The sequence below is a fragment of the Pseudonaja textilis genome, chromosome 5 (assembly GCF_049901715.1).
Source record: "Pseudonaja textilis isolate UNSWEBS1 chromosome 5, rPseTex1.2, whole genome shotgun sequence".
NCBI classification, from domain to species: Eukaryota; Metazoa; Chordata; class Lepidosauria; order Squamata; family Elapidae; genus Pseudonaja; species Pseudonaja textilis.
The window spans coordinates 43,008,110-43,029,928 of NC_141994.1; the positions used below are offsets into that span (position 1 = coordinate 43,008,110).

General features: G+C 35.5%; 1 protein-coding gene across 18 annotated transcripts in view; it reads right to left on the reverse strand.

Annotated features, from left to right (window-relative positions):
* The window catches only part of ANKS1B (ankyrin repeat and sterile alpha motif domain containing 1B), a 286,179-nt gene that overhangs the window by 76,919 nt on the left and 187,441 nt on the right, over nt 1-21,819 (reverse strand). The gene's annotated exons all lie outside the window — the stretch shown is intronic.

Below are 21,819 nucleotides of genomic sequence, written 5' to 3' on the forward strand. Positions count from 1 at the left end.
CTTATATCCCTCTCTTTCTAAATAAAACAACCTATTTATACAACAGCCAACAGAGTTCTGTTCAGTTATTCTATTTGGCTTCTTGATTACACATCTGCTCTATGTAATTTGTATAGCAGCATTTTTACTAAGAGTTACATGATACCCAGTATCACAAAAGATTCTTTATATCTGCTGAACCATGGAGGCATTTTTCTGTGATAATATGGAACCATCAATATGCCTGAATCAACACAATTGACTATTTGTAATTTCTTTACATGGTTTTAGATCCAGGATGATTCTTTGTGGATTTGTTATTATCATACTGAGTGCCTTATCATTTCAAAGTGAGTTAACGGCTACTTCCGTATGGCTATTGGATCTTCAATGAAAGGCAGGATATGAATGGCTTCTTGGTACCAATTTAGCTTAGGTTTCAACTTGTTGCAGCTATTTTCAGCTATTAGAAAAACTTGTATAGCAGTACCGTACCCATTTTTTATAAGTGGTGGTGATTCCATTAGTAGGTATTATTTCAATCCAGCCTCCCTTCTGATGTCTTATCCTGTTCATGTTAATTGAACCTATAAATAATCTTCTTCAGGTTCATTCTTTTTTGGCATTGTATTTGTTTTTTGAATTGTTTTTGTAACTTTGCACATTTTAGCCATAAATTTATGCTTTCTGCATTTGTACCAGAAATTTACCTATTTCTGCCCATGTGCAGGACATTTTTACAGCCATACTTTATTTTTCCTTGGCTGTATTGTTTGGGTACACTTTGCCCTGTTTCTAAGCTTTTTGCCTGCTGTTGGTTCCTTTGCTAAAGCCAAAACCATGTTTCTGACTAGAATCTGCTGGTTTCTTTCCTTTCCAGAAATCTGTAACCATTATTGTAACATAACAATTATCTATTGTGGCAAATGATATATATCATTTGAAGAAAAATTGGACCTTATGAGTGACTTTTGCTGTTTCATATATAACAATAATGTTTTGTAGGGGCAAGTTCACCTCTGTTAGTAAGCAATCTTGTACATATTTGTGTCTTATGCCTCAAACAAAGACATGTATTAGATGTATTCATAGCAAATAGAAAGCCATATGCAAAGAATATTCATTGGGAAATCTCCAGCGAACTGGAAGGAGGGGAAGGAGAAGCTAGTTATCACAAGGTTCAGTCTTGATTTGGATATTTTGTTAATGATTTGAATGAATAGAAAGAGAATAGGAGATATGGCTGCTAAAAAGAAAATACCATTATGGATTAAAATATTTAGACAGTTTCCAAATCACTGGATGCAATAGTTGAACTTTATTTTCTAGTGGTCAGCCTTCTCTCTGAGTAATATGTTCAGTTCCAGAGATTATATTTTAAGAAAAATCTAGAAAAAATTGGAAAGATAACAAAAAGCCACAAGAAAAGGAAGAATGGAGCAACTGCGTTCTCTTTGCTGATGATGTAAAGCTATTCAACACCACACACAATACCGCTACCCTTCAAAAAGACCTCGACTATGTATCAGAATAGTCAAACAAATGGCAACTTCAAATCTCAACAAATAAATGCTCTGTCTTACATATTGGCAAAAAAAAATCAGAAAATAAAATACAGGCTGAATAGTCAAGTCCTTGTTGATGATCCAAACTCTATCAAGGATCTTGGAGTACTCATCTCTAATGATCTAAGTGCTAGAGCCCAGTGTAACTACATAGCCAAAAAGGCATTAAGAGTTGTAAACCTAACCTTACGTAACTTTTTCTCTGGTAATATTACACTAATAACTAGAGCATACAAAACATTTGCTAGACCAATACAGCTCATCAGTGTGGAACCCACATTACGTATCTGATATTAACACAGTTGAGAAAGTCCAGAAATATTTCACAAGAAGAGTTCTCCGCTCCTCTACTCGTTGCAGAATACCTTATGCCACCAGACTTGAAATTCTAGACCTAGACAACCTAGAACTACTCCGCCTTTGGTCCAATCTAAGTATAGTATATAAAATCATACATTGCAATGTCCAACCTGTCAATGAATACTTCAGCTTTAACCATAACAATACAAGAGCAAACAATAGATACAAACTCAAGGTTTATCGCACCAAACCTGATTGCAGGAAATACGACTTCAGCAACAGAGTGGTCAATATCTGGAATACTCTACCTGACTGTGGTTTCTTCCCCAAACCCCCAAAACTTTAACTTTAGACTTTCTACTATTGACCTCACCCCTTTTTAAAGAGGTCTGTAAGGGGCGTGCATAAGTGCACCAATGTGCCTACCGTCCCTGTCTTATTGTTTCTTTTATTTTTCTTATATGTATCCATGTATTCATAACTATGTTTTTACTTATACCTATTATCTTGTAAGCAATTGACAAACCAAATAAAAATAAAATAAAATGCTATAGTTACTGAGATGACTAAGTACAGGTAGTTCTCAACTTACAACCACAACTGAGCCCAAAATTTATGTTAAGTGACTTTTATCCCGTTTTATGACTTTTCTTTTGAATTTGTTAAGTGAATCACAGCAGTTATTAAATTAAGAACATGATTGTTAAGTGAACTTATTTATCCATTGACTTTGCTTATCAGATGATAGCAAAAAGGGACCACATGGCCCTGGGACACTGCAACCATCATAAACATGAATCACTTGACAAGCATCCAAATCTTGGTCACGTGACCATGGGGATGCTGCAACAGTCCTAACTATGAAAAAGTCAAAAGCCACTTTTTAAAGTGCTATTGTAACTTTGAAGGATTGCTACACGAACTGTTGTAAATCGAAGACTACCTGTCTAAGTTATTTACCCTTGATAAACTTTTGTATCTGTTAGGCTGAGCATTTCATCTAACGAATCTAAACCTTTCTTCCTTCAAAACATTGGGTTCTGTGGCTCCTCCAGTAAACAACCTTTTAAAAAACTTGGTGTGAAACATTTCATAACCTTCTGTCTCAAGCATTTTAACAATACAAGACCAACATAAAACCTCACAGCCCAAGCTGTATTAGCAATTTTAATTTTCCAGGAATTGATCTACAATTACTCATTAGTAAACAAATAGAGCTAATTGCATTTTATTCTGTCTTTTTTTGGAACCTTTTCCACTTTAAAAAATGTTTGATGGAGATGGCATAACTATTATCTTCTAATTGAGGAAACCACTCTAAAGACAACGTTTTGAATTCAGGTTCCCCTTTCCCCATTTTTCCCCGTGAATATAATTCAGTTTGCTATACACCATTTTTAAATTATTTGAAATTATTTGCTCTGTTAATTATTTTGCATTGTTATGTAACACCCCTGTCCCAAAATATTTTTAAGAGCAAAATAATTTCCATTGAAAATTCAGAAATGTATAAAGAAAATAGCTTTCAGTGGTCAGTCACACCCATGTTCTATTTTTCACACTTTCTATTAGGCACAGGTATCTTACAAAACAAGAAATCCATTACAGAGAACATCTGCACAGACTGGGAAAGTAATAATGTCAGATCCATATAAGAGCTTTATATATCTTTCTTTGGTTAAAAATGGGTATGTCTCTTAATTCTGCTTTTAATTTTCCATACCAACAATTTAGGTCCCGATAATAATCCCGATGGATTATGTGCATACTTCTTTAAAAAGCTTTCCTCTGCCATAGCAGAACCCTTAATATATGATATATTATTCAGAACCAGCTTCTTACCAAACCTATGGTCCTTAGCTATGGTCATCCCTATCTTCAAAAAAGGTGACCCCAGTCTGGTTGAAAACTACAGACCAATCTCACTGTGTTGTGTCACATGCAAAGTCATGGAATCAATCATTAACCAATTCATCACCCTCCACTTAGAGTCAAACAACCTATTCTCCCAAAAACAATTTGGTTTCAGGAAAAAAATTGTCCTGCAACCTACAACTCCTTCACTGCAAAAACATATGGACATATACTCGACCAGGGTAAAGCAATAGATACAATTTACATAGACTTCTGCAAAGCCTTTGATTCAGTGGTACATGACAAACTACTGTTAAAATTAAACTCTTATGGCATTTCCGGATCCCTTCATAAGTGGACTACTGCATTCCTGTCAAACAGGCAACAAATAGTAAAAATAGGGAGCACTATATCAAACCCTGCTCCAGTTAACAGTGGTGTCCCCCAAGGCAACGTTCTAGGACCCACGCTCTTTATACTCTATATAAATGACCTTTGTGATCACCTAATAAGCAACTGCGTCCTCTTTGTGGATGACGTAAAACTACTCAACATCACCGACAATGCTACTGCTCTTCAAAGTGACCTTGATTATGTGTCTGAATGGTCGAATAATTGGCAACTCCAAATCTCGACCAACAAATACTCTGCCTACACATTGGTAAAAAAAATCAGTACACCAAATACAAACTAGGCGGATATGACCTCATTGATGACCCTCACTCTGTCAAGGACCTAGGAGTACTCATATCTAATGACCTAAGCACTAGAGCTCACTGTAAGAGCATTGCCAAAAAGGCATTCAGAGTTGTAAATCTAATCTTACGAAGCTTCTCCTCTGGAAATATCAAATTGCTAATTAGGACATACAAAACCTTTGCTAAACCAATACTCGAATACAGCTCATCTGTTTGGAATCTGCACTGTATATCAGACATTAATACAACTGAGTGAGTCCAGAAGTATTTCACAAGAAGAGTACTACACTCCTCTGCTCGCAACAGAATACCCTATATCACCAGACTTGAAATTTTGGGCTTGGACAATCTTGAACTACGCCGCCTACAGTTGGACTTAAGCATAATACACAAAATTATCTGCTACAATGTCCTACCAGTCAATGACTACTTCAGCTTCAATGGCAACAATACAAGAGTATACAACAGATACAAACTCAATGTTAACTGGTCCAAATTTGATTGCAGAAAGTACGACTTCAGCAACAGAGTGTTCAATGCCTGGAATGCACTACCTGACTCTGTAGTTACATCCTCAAACCCCCACTCCTTTAACCTCAAACTATCCACTATTGACCTCACCCCATTCCTAAGAGGTTTATAAGGGGCGTGCATAAGTGCACCATCGTGCCTCTTGTCCCTGTCCTATTGTCCCCATTTAATCATATCTATTTTCTGTATTCTTACTCATGTTTATACTTATACCTATTATTTTGTAAGCGATTGACAAATGAAATAAATAAATAAAATAAATAAATAAACTCATCCTCAGTTGTGATGGTGGGTTATCAGCTGAGTGAGTTGTTTTCATCATCAGCCTTTTCAGTAGTCGTATCAGTAAATACACCAACTTATGTCAGTCATGGACCCAGTTTACTTTTCAGCAAGCTTGATATAATTATATATACAAGAAGCATAATCCTATTAACCTTTTGCCAGATTCCTTAAAAAGCAAAAAATATAAAGCCAGTTATTCACTATGGAATAAATTGAAAAATACTTTTTCAAAATCATCTTTCTTGCACTGTATCGGTTTTCTGTTCTTACATACTTTAAGATTTAAAATGCTTTTAAGATTTAAATTTAAATGTTAAGATTTAAATTTAAGATTTAAATGCTTTTAAGATTTAAGATTTAAAATGCTTTAAGAGGGATGGACTTCAGCTGCACCCTGAGAAAGTGCAGCTAAGAAAGTGTGGCAGCAGTAGAGGCAGCATAAGGAGCTTCAGCGGGCAGAGGCAGTGCCAGGCGACAAGCCCTCTAATCCCTGCAGGTCCAGCCTGCGAAGTGGAAAGCCTAACGCCCGAGACTTGCCAGCAACCCATAAGAGCTCCATTCCTCAGCAAATGCTTAATTCAAAAGTACTTGGAGATCTCCAATTCCTCCCATCCTTGACCAGCATGCCAGTAAAGAACTCATTCTTTGGTGGGCACTAAGTTCGGGAGCGCTCTATTCAAAAGCGCTCAACGATCTGCGACTCGACCCATCCTTACTAGAAGGTAAGGCAGTGGGGCTTGCCAGTATCGGGGGGCTCAACAGTCATCCTTGCAGGGCAGTGAGATGGTGAGATTCATCCCATCCTTGCAGGGCAGTGAGCACCGGGAGCTGTTAGTCAGTCTTCAGACATTTGCAGCCAGGGTGTGAAACAGACTGCTTCCCCCCTGCCACCCCTCCTCCCCTCTTTCCTCTTCACCAAATTGCTAATCCGGACTTCCTCTTTAAAAGGACAGTAACTTTGGACTTTCAATAAGTAGGGAAGTATTGTTATAACTGAACTCCTGTGAAGATTGGAGGCAATTTTATTTCCTGTGATAGAAGCCGAAGTATATTGAAGCCAGGAGTGAATGCTCAATACAAATCTGAGTCTACATAGTAAAAATATAAACTGTTCAAATTGCCAGTGCAAGACTTTCTTTCTCTTTCTCTTAAAAGCAACAAACTTTGAAAGTGTATTTAAATTAACTAGGAGGGGGGCAGAAATCCCATTCATCAAGGGAAAACAAAACAAAAAGTTTTCTGTTGCCTCCCAGTGAATTGTTCTGTTTATCTCGGCTGAAGAAGGGGCCAGAGCTCCCCCCTTCAGCATCTTTGCATCTTTACTATCTCAAAAACTCAATCTACAAAACAAGAAAGAGAGTGTAAGCCTTGCTCATTGATTGTTTTCAAACAACCCAGGAAAAGAGACCTCCTGCCAGTTTATCAAGGGTTATAAACCTATTCTCAGATATCAGCAACAGCAAAGCAAAACAAAACAAAGCAATAATCCTTTACTTACTCTCAATACTACTTCATACTACTTCATTACTTTCATTATCTCAAAAAATCAATTTCTTTAAAATAATTAATTTTTATCAAATGATCAATTGATTTATTGTTTTTATTGCTTAGTATGATTGAGTATTTAGTGTATATAGTGTAATTACTGAATATCTGATCAGTAAAATCAGTGATTTAGTGAATTTAACTGACCAATGTGTTTAGTAATTACTGTAATAAATTAGGCTGTTGCTTAGCAAAATTATTTGATTAGAGTGATTTGAATAACCAATTGATTGATTGATTGATTTTTAGTAATAAGCAACCTTACTTTTGATTGCTCTCTAACATATCAATTAACATTTATTAATTACCAACATTCATTAAGTAACTGTCTACCTATCACATTAACTAGCTATTGTAATTGATTACTGTACTATTGCCATTGACCATGCCAACCAAAAACTCCAAACCAAAACAAAAGAAAAATATCTCTACCAATGACCTCCCAGACTCCCGCACATGTTTCAAATGTCTTGAAACCATCAATGAAAGCAAATTTACATCAAATGCCACCTATGCGATAATCTAGCCCACCCTGCCTGCTTAAACGCAAACAAAAGCCTAGCTGATATGGTTAAAAATTCAGATACATTCTTTTATCTATGTCCATCATGTTCTCCTAAGCTAAACAAACTGAGTACCCTACCTGACAGAGTTGAAAGCATAGAATCACTCATTCACTCAATAGAAGAACGCTTAGCAACATGTTTTAAAACAACTATACAAGCAAGCTTAACCGCTCTTGAAAACAAAATACAGCACAGATAAGTGAGTACCTATCAGCTCAAAATCAAATGCCACAACAACCACAACCACTACCTCAACTACAATCACAACTACAACCAAAAATAACCACCAAACCACAGCCACAAACAATTACTATCCCTCAAATAATTCCACAAATAATATCTCCTTACTCATCAGAGACACCATGGAACGTGAACAGAAATGCCCAAATGCCATCTTATTTGGTCTTGAAGACACCAATGAATCAGATGACATCACCAAAGTTCGTGATATACAACAAACATCTCTCCTGAAGATATCATTGAAATAACCAGAGATGGCCATGGATACAAATTCAATAATGGCTCTGTGGCCCCAAGATTTTGGAGAGTTGTATGCAAAAATGTGTCCAGCAAATGCATATTCATTCATACAATAAATGCCATTGTGAAAACCAATCCCAACCAAAAAAAAACTTCACTCAAGACCAGACTTATCCATACTGCAAAGAATCCACTCCCATGAACTCCACGCAGAACTCAAAAACCATCTAGACAATGGAGAAAAGGATCTATACATTGATTACAGAGCTGATTGCATCAAAAGAAAGTCACACAACCCACAACTCCACATTCAACCCCACCCCATCCAATCCAACATCACTCAAAACTAGGCATGCACACCCCTAACTACCTCTATTCCAACCACAACTGGCCTTAAATGCAAGCTACTCAATGCAAGAAGCCTTGTAAATAAAATACCTGAATTTCTCCTCTTACTAAATACGGCTAAATTCGACATTATATTTGTCTGTGAAACATGGCTCAATGCATCTCTCCCTGACTCCATTACCACAGTAAGAGACTATCATGTTTACCGATCAGATCTTGAAATCCGTAGAGGAGGTGGTGTTGCTATTTTCCATAAAAAGTCCCTATATCGAAAAAACATCCAAGTTACCCAGGAGCTTGCTATTCCTGAGACCATCGTCTGTGAACTGTCCTTAAATATCACATTTCAGTTCTTGCTATGTTACAGAGCACCTGATTATGCATGGAACATGCAAACAAGCTAAACACACTACTAACATGAGCAGCATCCTGCCCACAGGCTTTTATCTTTCTTGGTGATCTCAATCTACCTTATATTAACTGGACCCTTAACAAATGTACAACTGAACCCACACATGCAACCTTCTACAATGCAGTAACAAATCTGGGAATAGAACAACTAGTAACCAACAACACTAGACTTAACAACTACCTCGATCTCATCTTCCGCAATAGTTTGAATTCAATTTACGGAATACAAATTAAAGAACCCTTTTCCAACAGTGACCATAACATGATTGACTTTTGTCTCAACATACATCCACATAAAAATCATCACAATGATGGAATCCCCAATTATAACTTCAAAAAAGGCAACTATGATCTTATAAACAATGATCTCTCATCCCTTGATTGGCAATTTCTATTCTCTGGATGCAATACTGTAGAACACCATTACAACATATTTTTACTTGAAGTCAAAAGAGTCATCAAACTATATGTACCATTAACAACTCCCAAAACCAGAAAAAACAATTTACCCCAAACAATAAGGAAGCTTTAATCCAAAAAGAAATCACTTTGGCGGAGAAACAAATCTGGTCACGTTGCCAACTTCAAAACCCGATACAAAAATTTATGCCACCAGATAAAAACTGAATGCACCAATTATCACATTAAACAAGAAGAAAACCTATGCACCAATTCCACCGTGCTTTCTACAATTTTGTAAACAACAAACTAAAAGACTCAAGGTCCATCCCACCCCTGAAAGGACCTAATGGTAAAGACTGCAATGACGATACCATTAAAGCCAACCTCTTTAACACATTCATTGGCTCAGTATTTGTAAACAGCAATGGGTCATGCCCAGTATTTCCTAGTCGAACCACAGAAAACTACAATGATCTAATACATATCGATTTTACAGAAGACAATGTTGAAAAAGCACTGCGCAATCTAAAACCATCTCTATCTATTGGACTGGACGGAATATATGCCTACTTCTTAAAAAAGCTACCCACTGCCATAGTCGAATCTCTAAGCATAATCTTTGAAAAAATTTTCAGGACCAGCTCCTTGCCAAAACTATGGTCACAAGCCACAGGCATCCCCATCTTCAAAAAGGGAGACCTCAGCCTAGTTGAAAATTACAGACCAATCTCATTATGCTGCGTCACCTGTAAAGTCATGGAATCAATTATTAACCAATCCATCATCCTCCACTTAGAAACAAACAACTTACTCTCTAATAAACAATTTGGTTTTAGGAAAAAACTATCATGTAATCTGCAACTCTTACGCTGCAAAAACATATGGACTACACAACTTGATCAGGGCAAAGCAATAGACGCAATCTACATAGACTTCTGTAAAGCCTTTAATTCAGTGGTACACGACAAACAACTCCTAAAACTAAAATCTTATGGTATCTCTGGACAACTGCATAACTGGATAGAAGCATTCCTGTCAAACAGACAACAAATGGTCAAAATTGAGAGTGTCCTATCAAATTCTGTACCTGTCAATAGTGGTGCACCCCAAAGCAGTGTTCTAGGACCAACTCTTTTTGTACTCTACATAAATGACCTCTATGATCATATCAAGAGCAACTGCGTTCTCTTCGCTGACGGTGTAAAGCTATTCAACATCACAGACAATACTGCTACTCTTCAAAAAGACCTCCACTATGTATCAGAATGGTCAAACAAATGGCAACTTCAAATCTCAACAAATAAATGCTCTGTCTTACATACTGGCAAAAAAAATCAGAAAATAAAATAGAGGCTGAATAGTCAAGACCTTGTTGATGATCCAAACTCTGTCAAGGACCTTGGAGTACTCATCTCTAATAATCTAAGTGCTAGAGCCCACTGTAACTACATAGCCAAAAAGGCATTAAGAGTTGTTAACCTAATCCTATGTAGCTTTTTCTTTGGTAATATCACACTACTAACTAGAGCATACAAAACATTTGCTAGACCAATATTTGAATACAGCTCATCAGCCTGGAACCCACATTACGTATCTGATATTAACACAGTTGAGAAAGTCCAGAAATATTTCACAAGAAGAGTTCTTCACTCCTCTATTCATTGCAGAATACCTTATGCCACCAGACTTGAAATTCTAGACCTAGAAAATCTACAACTACGCCGCCTTCGGTCCGATCTAAGTATGGTATATAAAATCATACATTGCAATGTCCTACCTGTCAATGAATACTTCAGCTTCAACCATAACAACACAAGAGCAAACAATAGATACAAACTCAAGGTTAATCGCACCAAACTTGATTGCAGGAAATACGACTTCAGCAACAGAGTGGTCAATGTCTGGAATATTCTACCTGACTCTGTGGTTCCTTCCCCAAACCCCAAAAACTTTAACCTTAGACTGTCTACTATTGACCTTACCCCTTTCCTAAGAGGTCTGTAGGGGACGTGCATAAGCGCACCAACGTGCCTACCATCTCTGTCCTATTGTTTCTTTTATTTTTTTTATTTTTCTTATATGTATCCATGTATTCATAACTATGTTTTTACTTATACCTATTATCTTGTAAGCAATTGACAAAATAAATAAAATAAAAATAAATAAATAAAAATATTATATTTCAATCTTCTTCCTTTTTTGTCACTAATTTTTATTTTTATTCAGACAATTAAAATATAAAATCCTTCCAAACTGAATAAATTCACACTTAACCTGTAAAGAGTTTTTTTGGGGGGAAGAATATTATAGCTCCTATGATTAGCAAAATGATTTATCTATAAAGGTTTGATTCAGGTTCCTAATTAGCACAGTTACACTGACTGAAGCAAATATCTCTGTGAAAAATGATACTTCTTTTGTAACAAGTGTGAGTCTTGATGCTATTTATTTATTTATTTATTTATTTATTTATTTATTTATTTATTTATTTATTTTATTTATTTATTTATTTATTTATTACAGTGTTCTTATAATTCTGGGAGGCTAAAAGCGTCCCAAAATTAAAAGGACTGTACTGATAGCAGAACTATCTAAAGCATCCATCAAATATATGATATGCCTAGATGTACAAAAAACAAAATATCTGTTTCATCTAGATAGGTTGGACTCAGCTAGCATCCTGGCTTTAGCATCTGGAGAAGAACCAGGTTTCAAAGGATAATAAGTTGGAATCCTCAGAATCGGGGGTGGGTGGGTGATAGTTGGAGAGATGAGGTTCAGGATTTTAAAGCAAAATTAAGTTGCAGTTTTAAATCATTTGCTTTGCAAGTGACAAGCCTAATTGTTAATTTTGTTGAAATAGGAAATAGTTGATTAAACATTGACTACTATACACTAAGAAAAGAGAAGTAAAGTTCTCTGTATGTATCATAATAGGCTTCTGCATATCAAATTATTAATATACAATACTTGGTGCACAATCTGGAAGTACTGTAACACACTTCAGTTGGTGCAAAATGCAGTCACATGAGCAGTTATGTTTGCACCTAGATCTGCACATCTCTGCTTTGTAAATCACATTGGCTACCAGCTTGCTTCTGGGTTCAATTTAAGGTGATGATGATGACATTTAAAGACCTACAGGGGGCCATGCTATTTGAGGAATTACCTTTCCCCAATTATATCTGCCTATCAATCAGAGGACCATGTCCAGCAGAAGAACCATGTTGTGGATTCCATCAATGAGAGAATGCCACCTGACAACCCAGGAGGAAAGTACTGTATTTTTTGATATGGTACTTGCTCTATATCATTCCCCCTGACCTTGAGGGCCTTCTTTAAATATCTGAAGGCATGGTTTTGCCATCTGGATCAAGGAGTGGTGATGTGGAGGTTATTCCTTTCCATAAGAGCCTAAAGACCTGGCTCTTCCAGTTGGCTTGGGGCCACGATGGGGGAATTTCAGGTTGGAGGTGGTTGATTGGCTAACAGCAGTTCCCACCTCTCCTTTCTTACTTTTCTGATTTATATGTCAACGGCACTCAAAATATATCTGGTATTATCCCTCGTGTATTTCTTTACCATAAACCTACACTTTGATTTACAAAGAGGGGAAATATCCAACTCATCCTTCATTGTACAGATCTATTTCCTCTACTGAATATTAACTGTTTGCAGTAAAGAAACTAAACTGAATTAATACATTCAAATAATAACTTTGAAAAGTGTCTATATTCAAGGCTTTCAAGAACCTCAAGTAGGCAGATGGCACAAAACTAGGAGAGCTAACTGATAGAAGATAGAATTAGCCTGAGTTGACAAATATATATATAACAGATGCAAATAAAAATTTTTATTTCAAAAATAAAATTATATAGGGCAGGAAACCCATGTTTCCAATAATATGTGTGCTTTAGTAAGTCACAAATTTAATATAAGCCAATAGTCTAATAAGCATAATTTTAAATTGTATCAACAGATGTTTACAGAATTATTAGTTCTGCTCTGTTGTGCATTAGGCCATGTTTGGAATATTTAGTCTCATCCTGGGAACCACATTTCAAGAAGAACACTGATAAATGGGAGAATACTTGTAGAGCAACAATAAGAATGGTGAGAGGAAGTAAATTTTACAAGAGAGCAAACAGAAGAGCTCATATCTTAGATAAGATTAAGTGAGATATTAAAGTAGTCTCAAATATCTATAAAGTCATGCAAAAGAGTTGTTGTTGCTATTCTATTTAAATTTATTGCACCACTAGCTACCAAAATATCACTGGCATATAATAAAAAAAATGAATTGTTTTGTGATGCTCTTACTTACATTGCATCTTGCACTGCATTTTCTTTACTGAGCAAAAAACGTTGGCTAGATAACTTGGGATCACCAACAGGCTCTATCCATGATGCTAACATCCAAAACAATTACCATAAGGAAGGGACAGAAATAAAAAGAAATAAGGGAGGGAGGGAGGAGAAAGGTAATGAGATATCTATTCTAGTCCAATCACCTGCTCCAGCAGGGTTAGAAGGGTGTGTGTGTGTTTGTGCGTGTGTTTTTATAATTTACCGGTACATTTTGGTTTTGCATTCTTCAGAATTGGCACTGTAATACATTTCTTCCTTCTCTCTTTCTTTTCTCTCTCTCTCTTTCCCTCTCTCAGGATCACCCCATTGACTTGGTGCACTGCTCTGCTTGGACTTGCTTGGGCAGGTCCCTCCAGTGCAGTGGGTTCAATGGGGTGGACCTGCAGGACCGGCACCTAGAACACAGCAGTGATAGCACGTCTGAAAAGTAGAGCAAAGCCAGACTGGCTTTGCTCTACTTTCCCAACGTGCCTGCAGGGCCAGTGCCTCCTTTCTCCCACATTTCTCCTTCCCTTTCCTTCCTTTTCTCATTTCCTCACTTTATTTTTTCTATTTTACACCATGATAAAATAATAATAAAGAAATAATAAAGAAAAACCATTAGAAAAAGGACCCTTGTTATAGCATCGCTTCCTATTCCACAGCCGAGACATGCAAATTTCTGAGGGAAAAAAAGTTCATCACGACTCCACTTCTACGTCCACATTTTATATCTACCGGTCGATCGAAGTGGCTGGTGACTGCACTTGGGGAGCTTCCATCGCCCGAAAGAGACTGCCTAAAGGTGAGGGGACACGGGCAGCCATGCCATGCCCTGAAGCAGCTGTGGACTCTGCCTTCAAGGGAGCTTTCGTCGGCTGATTGAAGCAGCCTTGCGGCGAGGGGAGTGTGCATGTGCACTCACCCCGAGGCCGCTTCTACCGGCTGATCGAAGTGGCTGGTGACTTCACTTGGGGAGATTCCATCGCCCGAAAGAGACTGCCTAATGGCTAGGGGACACGGGCAGCCACGCCTCGCCCTGAAGCGGCTGGGACTCTGCCTTCAGGGAGCTTTTGTCAGCCTATAGAAGTGGCCTTGCGGCAAGGGGAGTGCGTATGGGCCGCTCTAGGTGGGGGAGGAATTTAAGTCACCCCCGAAAAGACGGCCTAGCCGTTTTTTCGGGGGTCAAAAAAAAATAAGGCCCGGCCTTATTTTGTGAGAAACACAGTATGTATGTATGTATGTATGTATGTATGTATGTATGTATGTATGTAAATAAATAAACAAATAAATAAATAAATAACTGCAATTAGAATTTCAGAGAGAGAAAATGAGAACAATTAAAGCCAATCTCAGAAACTACAGTCTCAATCTTCAGAATAACTATTCTATTTTTGATTATTTTAAGACAACCAAAAGGATCTTGTTGTTTAAAAAGTAAGCACACATCTTGCTTGATCCATGGACAATTAGGAACTTTAGCACTGTTTTTTTCCCATATGAAGGCAGAGACAGAGGTTCGGGCAGAACCACTGATTGCATCATTCTGTCTTTCAGTTCTTTATGGGAGCATCTAAAGTTCATAAGCAGAAAGGACTCCATCAAGGCTTCTTGAGTTATTGATATTTTAAATCCTTACATATTTGGGACAAAGGTCAGTTTCCTTGGAAGATGAAATCTTATGTTAAATATGTTTGGTAATTTAAAAGTTATTTATTTTTTAAAAATATATGCTGAACCCACCCTTTTTTCCAATTTGGCATTATGATACAGATCCTTTTGTCACCTGCATGCAACACATATTATCACCAGATATTTTTAATTAATGGCATTCAACTGTTTTGTTCTTTGTTATTTTTTTAAGTGAAAATAGCCATTAGTATACTTCAGTCCAATGTCACATTGTTTACTACAACATTTTAGATTATTTATTTTTCTTAGAAATCAAGAAACAGAACCTTAGATGAAAGAAAATTAAGAAGAGGCATTATTGAAGTTGTGAAAAATATAAACAGTTGTTATCAGAAAGGGGATGAGCAGTTTTAAAATAAGAATTACAATTTTTTTTTCTCAGTGGGTCAGCTCCTCTCTCCATTGCTTTTTTTAAAATCCTATCCTTTTTCTCATCTTTAATGCTTTCAGTAAGTTGTTATAATAATGTTCAGTGAATGATAATCCCATCAGATGCAAAGTTTAATTAAGTGAACACTTTTTAAAAGGTTCCTGAATAATAGATTGACTATACAATGAAGTAGTGGTAAAAACTGAAATTGAAGGAAAGGCTGTAAAAGTAGAAAGTATAGTTCAAAATCAATTACATTTCCAAATGAAAACAGTGTTTCAATCTGTTAATTAACCAACTAATTAAATTAATTAATTTAATTAGTCTAAACTAATTAACCAACTAAATTAAAAATAAATAAGCCAGAGTCACCTTCTTGGCAAGATGATTCGAATAAAAATGTAATAAATAAATAAAAATGCTTAAAATAAATAAATAAAATAATTCCAATTATGCTAGCCCCATTCTCAGGGAAACCCCCCCCCTCCTCTGCTTGCTACACATTCTGGTGAGAGAGAAGTTCCCCTGAGGATGGGCTCCAGCACAAGTCCAAATGCTTGGAACACTAAACTGCTACTCCCAGTGACTGACCCCCAATTGGATCTTGCAACGTTATGCTGTGACATATATATTTGCTTTCATTCATGGTCCAAATTTAACTAAAGGACAGCATTTGTGAAATGAAGTTTAAACTCTTTTCCATTTTTGTGTCCTAAATTAAGGTTTCAAACTTGTTATTAGCAAATTCAAACCTATTTGTATCTAATTATCATACAGCTACAAGTAGCCCTCAATTAATGACAGAAATTGAATTTCCATAGCTCAGCAGTGCAGTCATAAAGCACATCATATGATCCCCTTGCTTAATGATAACAGTTCCAGCAATTCCTAGTTGCCATTGTTAAGCCAATCCTGTGTCATCATTAAGCAAGGATGTGGACAATCATTTCAATGTGAGGCAGCAGTGTGCTACAGCTGCCAAAAAAGCCAACGCAGTTCTAGGCTGGATAAACAGAGGGATAGAATCAAGATTACTTGTAATGTTAATACCACTTTATAAGTGTGGAATACTGTATCCAGTTTTGGTCGCCATAATATAAAAAAGATGTTGAGACTCTGGAAAGAGTGCAGAGAAGAGCTACAAAGATGATTAGGGGGTTGGAGGCTAAAACATAAAGAATGGTTGCTTGAACTGGGTATGTCTAGTTTGATGAAAAGGACTAGGGGTGACATGATAGCAGTGTTCCAATATCTCAGGGGCTGCCACAAAGAAGAGGGAGTCAAGCTATTTCCCAAAGCACCTGAAGATAGGACAAGAAGCAATTAGTAGAAATTAATCAGGGAGAGAAACAACCTAGAACTTAGGAGAAATTTCCTGACATTTAGAACAATTAATCAGTGGAACAACTTGCTTCCAGAGGTTGTGAATGCTCCAACACTGGAAGTTTTAAAGAAGAGATTGGAAAACCATTTGTCTGAAGTGCTGTAGGTTTCCTGCCTAGGCAGTGGGTTGAACTAAAAGACCTCCAAGTTTCCTTCCAACTCTGTTATTTTATTCTATTCTATTGTATTCTGTTCTAGAACTGACCATTTGCAAACTCTGAAATTACCAAAAATATTATAAATTAATTTAAGTGTATTTACCTTGTAGCAGAGAAAAAACAAAAATAGCAAAGATAATGAATGATATTCTCCATTCTTAACTACGCTCTAAACTGAATAAAACAAATCAAAATAATTTGTGTTCAGAAAAGAGACTTTACACTCAATCTGTTTTTTCTTAAGGAACAGCCATCTGTTCTAAATACGAGTTTATCATTATATCACTCATTTCAAATTCAATTTCCTCAACTGTACGTTAATGTTGATGGATTTAATCCCAACTCAGAATTAATATCATGTATCATATCTACGTATATGGATATATCCTAGAATCATATAAATGTCATTTTACTCATTGGGGCTTTATCTTTAGTTGCAAAGAACAGTGGGTAACAAAGAACATTATGTTTAGTAGGTATTTTTCCCCCTATAGAGGGAAAAAAATAGTAGTTAGTGAAAGCATTCATGTGTTATATGAACATTTTATTAATATAACATTTTCAACAGCAGACAAAACATTTAATAACTAAAATAAAATGCCTTCTTTATTGTGATCTGAGTAGTTCAGATGCAACTCAAGGATAGTTTTAATTTTACTGTTAAATAAATAAGAATAATTTGAAAGTTCAGGATGGGGGGCATGTATTTCAAAAAGGAAGGAATAACTGTCCAGAGCAGGAAAACAAAAACCTAAAAAAATAAGAAGAAAAACGTTATTAAACAAAAGTATTTCACTTTTTATAAATTAAATTTAGTGTGATAATTTATATCTCCTTAGTGTATTATTTTAGTATGATAACATCCTTAATGTTTATATTGGGTGTTGGATACTTTTCAAAATTTCTCTTCAACAGAGTAGACTAAAAATCTTCCAATGAAAGAGTTCAAACAAGTTAAATATATATGATATAGTATTTTATAATGTGCACAGAGCATGAAAGTAAACAAATAGGTACCACTTTGGTGGGAAGGTAACAGTGCTGTGTTCCGTCATACTCTCTGCACTGCAACATGATGTCATGCTGGCCACATGATTGCAGAAACATGTTCGGACAGTTCTGGTTCAACGACTTAAAGAAGCAAAGATTAGCACTACCCCTAAAGTTGGCTACAACTAGCAGAGTAAAACCCACAGGGACTCTTTGTAAAGTATGTAAAATTGCTATTGAGAGATTGGGGTGTTTTTCCTTGCTGTTCAAGTGTAATAATAAGGTTCAGGATAATTATCTAAGAATTCATTAGACAGGAAATGGTTCCCCAAATTTTTCCTTCTTTTGCTATATTACGTTAACTCCATAGGTAGTTTATAAAACCTCTTTGCTTTGGAATTCTTGCTAAACAGCTCATATTAGCTGTTCCTCATGAGCCAAGGCTAGGAAAATAATTTTAATTAGTCATTTTTATCAATATGTGAGATATTTTCTACTGAAACAAATCCTGTAAAATATGGCTGCTGCTAGGTTCTCTTTTTTGACACTATATAGTCTGAATTTCTTTCTATCTATCTGATTCTGATCTAATTTTGTTTTTCTGGTAATCCTGCCGAGGGATCAGCTGGTGAGTAGGCTGGTGAGAGAAGGAGCCAAAGCCAGTGGCAGCACTGCAAGTAGGTCTGCTAAGTCTTGCAGTCAGAATATGTGTCATTTTCTCATAACGTTGCTTGCCTAATATCCCTGATATACTGAAGGGATTTTTATATCCAGCTTCTGGTAAAAACAACAAAAAAGGACAAATTATTGCAAAGTTATAAAAAAAAAAATCTAGTGCTATAAAAATGTCATGAATATATTGGAAATAATTACTTCATGTCAGAATGTTATGTGATTTCCAGCTGGCTCTAAATTATACATTTTTATATAATAAAACAAGTTATAATTTTCTATTGTAATGTGTGTCAGCAGCTCAACTTTATGAACTTTCATGGAAGCTGTGTGATATTCTTTTCTAAAAATAAATCCTGTCTATCAGGAATATTGGAAGCCACAAGATACATGAACATTACTGTTATGTCACATTTGTCTAGACCTAGGATTGCAATTAATTAGTTAACAATTATTACACGCATTTGGGTTTTTCAGGGAAATTCTTAGGTTAATCTTATTGTCAGAAATAACGATGTTCAAAATCAGATTTCTTGATTCATATAATGCAATTATTTTTATTATTTATTATTTCTTTCTTTAAAGTTATTAGCTACCCAACTCCAATGAAGTCTGGTTTCTATACAGAATTAGAGAAAACAAAAATAACTGTTGGGCTGTAATTTAACATATCCATTTAGGCTTTTATAAAAGCTCATCTTCTTTTGAATTATTTGCTAGCAATTTGGAAGCTAAGGCATAGACAATGGGAATAGATTTAATTATACTATTATGATTACTTTAAAAAATAGTGAAACCACATCCATTTCCCATCAACTACACAACAATCTGATGAACTTATTGTTCTTTTTGCATGTGAACATATTTTACTGCTAGAAATTACATAAAAAATTTAGGCTGAACACACATGTTTATATTTCCTTTTGATTCCTATTAAAGTTTATTAATTAATTAATTAATTTTTATAACATGCAATTAATATCTAGCTAAGATTAGCCTTGCTTAGTACATTAAAGTGATTTTTTTCTGATTTATTTTCCTTTTTATATTTTTCCCTATTTCAGGATATTTAAAAAAAAATTACTTCTGCTAATTATGGATTAGCTAATTATGGATTATATCACAGAACATAATCCAGTAAGACTAAACATTGTTCGTAGAGAAAATGAAAAGTTTCATATTAAAACATTATTTTAATTTCTCAATCTAATATTAAATATTAGAACTATGCATAATTAGCCAATTATATTTAAGCAGCATTTCTTTCTTCTCTCACTACGCTCCTAGAAACAAACATGAAAGGACTTATTTTTCATAACAGTTCCTTCGTCCTGCAATTGTTATGAACCACTTTGAAAGAAAATGCAGTTTAATAAAATGCTATTTTGGGGGGCTTGTTCATTAAAAAGGTAAAAAGAGGGTTTGATCAGATCAGAGGCCACCTATTCTAGCATAATGGCCAACTTCTGTAGATGTTTATGAGACTGATCCTATACAAGCAGCACCTAATGCCCGTAGTTTACAAGAAAGGCCTACTTCTGATAAGAAGAAAACAATGTCATTTGCTAAAAGAAGCAAGGAAATTATACTGTTGTTTAAGGGAGCCGGGAGATAACGTTCTTGCTTAGAACTTGAGTGAGCCATTGTGACATAAATGTTAAATAAAGGGGAGGGGTGTACAGCATTGCTTAACATCCTTCTATCTAGGAATAGAGGATACAAGTATGCCACTGGCATTGTATTTAATTTGAACTTAACTATCTTTAGATGATTAGCTACAATAAACACTGATTGATGAAAGTAACAGTTAATTTCTCCCATAAATGCCCACAGGAGATTGGCTCAAAGATTGCTTTCAGATCAATGAAAGAAACATAAAGAATCTCAGGAGGGCAGCTAGAATGAGTAACACTGGAGTATACTGCCCTTGTGGGTACTTCATGGTTATTTTAATAGTTTCATGTTACCATCCCTTTATCATCTGCTTTTTGTTGTATAATACATTTTCTTTTTTGATCTATGACCATAAATTAGTAATCAAATAAAAACAAAGTAAAATGACAAAGAAGCACAATAGAACTAGCGTGTTCATGATTCTCAGAAACTGGTAATTATAGTCATATTAAGTTAAATAACTGCAGACAATATATAAAAATATTTCATAAATAATAGCTATTTATAGCATTTTCCCATGTGAATCAGACTGAAATCCTTTTAAAGCATTCAAATTATGGTACTAACCATAATGTGGCTGCAAATTCCACAGATTAACTACGTGTGGTATAGAGATAATACTTGCTTTTATCTCCTTTGAGTCTTTAATATTCAACTTAATGGGGTGACCCCACATTCTAATAGCATGGAAAATATTATGGGAGGAAGAGACAAAGTCTTCTGTATTCATATTTTTACAGCATACATAAATCCATAAACTTCTTCATGTTCTCCATTCTTCTCTGTCTTCTGAGCTACAGGTTAACTATATGATAGATGTCTTAATCTATTGATCATTATTGTTGCTTACAGTGATTTTTCATGCTTTTTCATGTGAAGAGTTGAGATTTATACCATGTTAACTGGTTTCTTGAGGCGCAGCAAGTACTAAAAATGACGGGTTCCCAACAAATTTTTCCCATAAGGAATAATGTAAACAAATTTAATGTGTTTCCAAACCAAAGACAATGCACATTTTTAATGCAATATGTAAAAAGATAGGGTTGTGTATCATTACTTTACATGAGAAATAAACCTAAAAATTAATAAATACTTAGATTAAATAAAATAAAAACCACTTTATATTACTGATAAGAAAAAAAAAGCACAAAAATGCACAAAATGACCACAAAAGCTAAAATTTACCACGTGACTAACACGTGATCTTTTGTTTTGGCTGGAAAGGGTAGTTGAGTCATGAGGCAACCAACACCAAAAAGTTGTAACGTGTATCAAGTAACAAACAAATAACAAGTACCTTGATAAATTTTCTCATCAAAATGCGTTGTGTACCAAATTTGAGTTTCAAAGCAGTTATACCAAGCGTATTACTATACCACTTGGTACTCAACTCTTTGAAACTTTTTGAATTTGGTACTCAATGCATTTGAAGAGAAAATATTCAGAAAATATGTCTATATTAAATATGAAATAACATATGTATAACATATGTTGTTGACAACCTTTATGTGCCAATCCGTACTGCTACTGTATGTTAAATCCAGGCACGATGTCCTTAGCTTTCCTCTA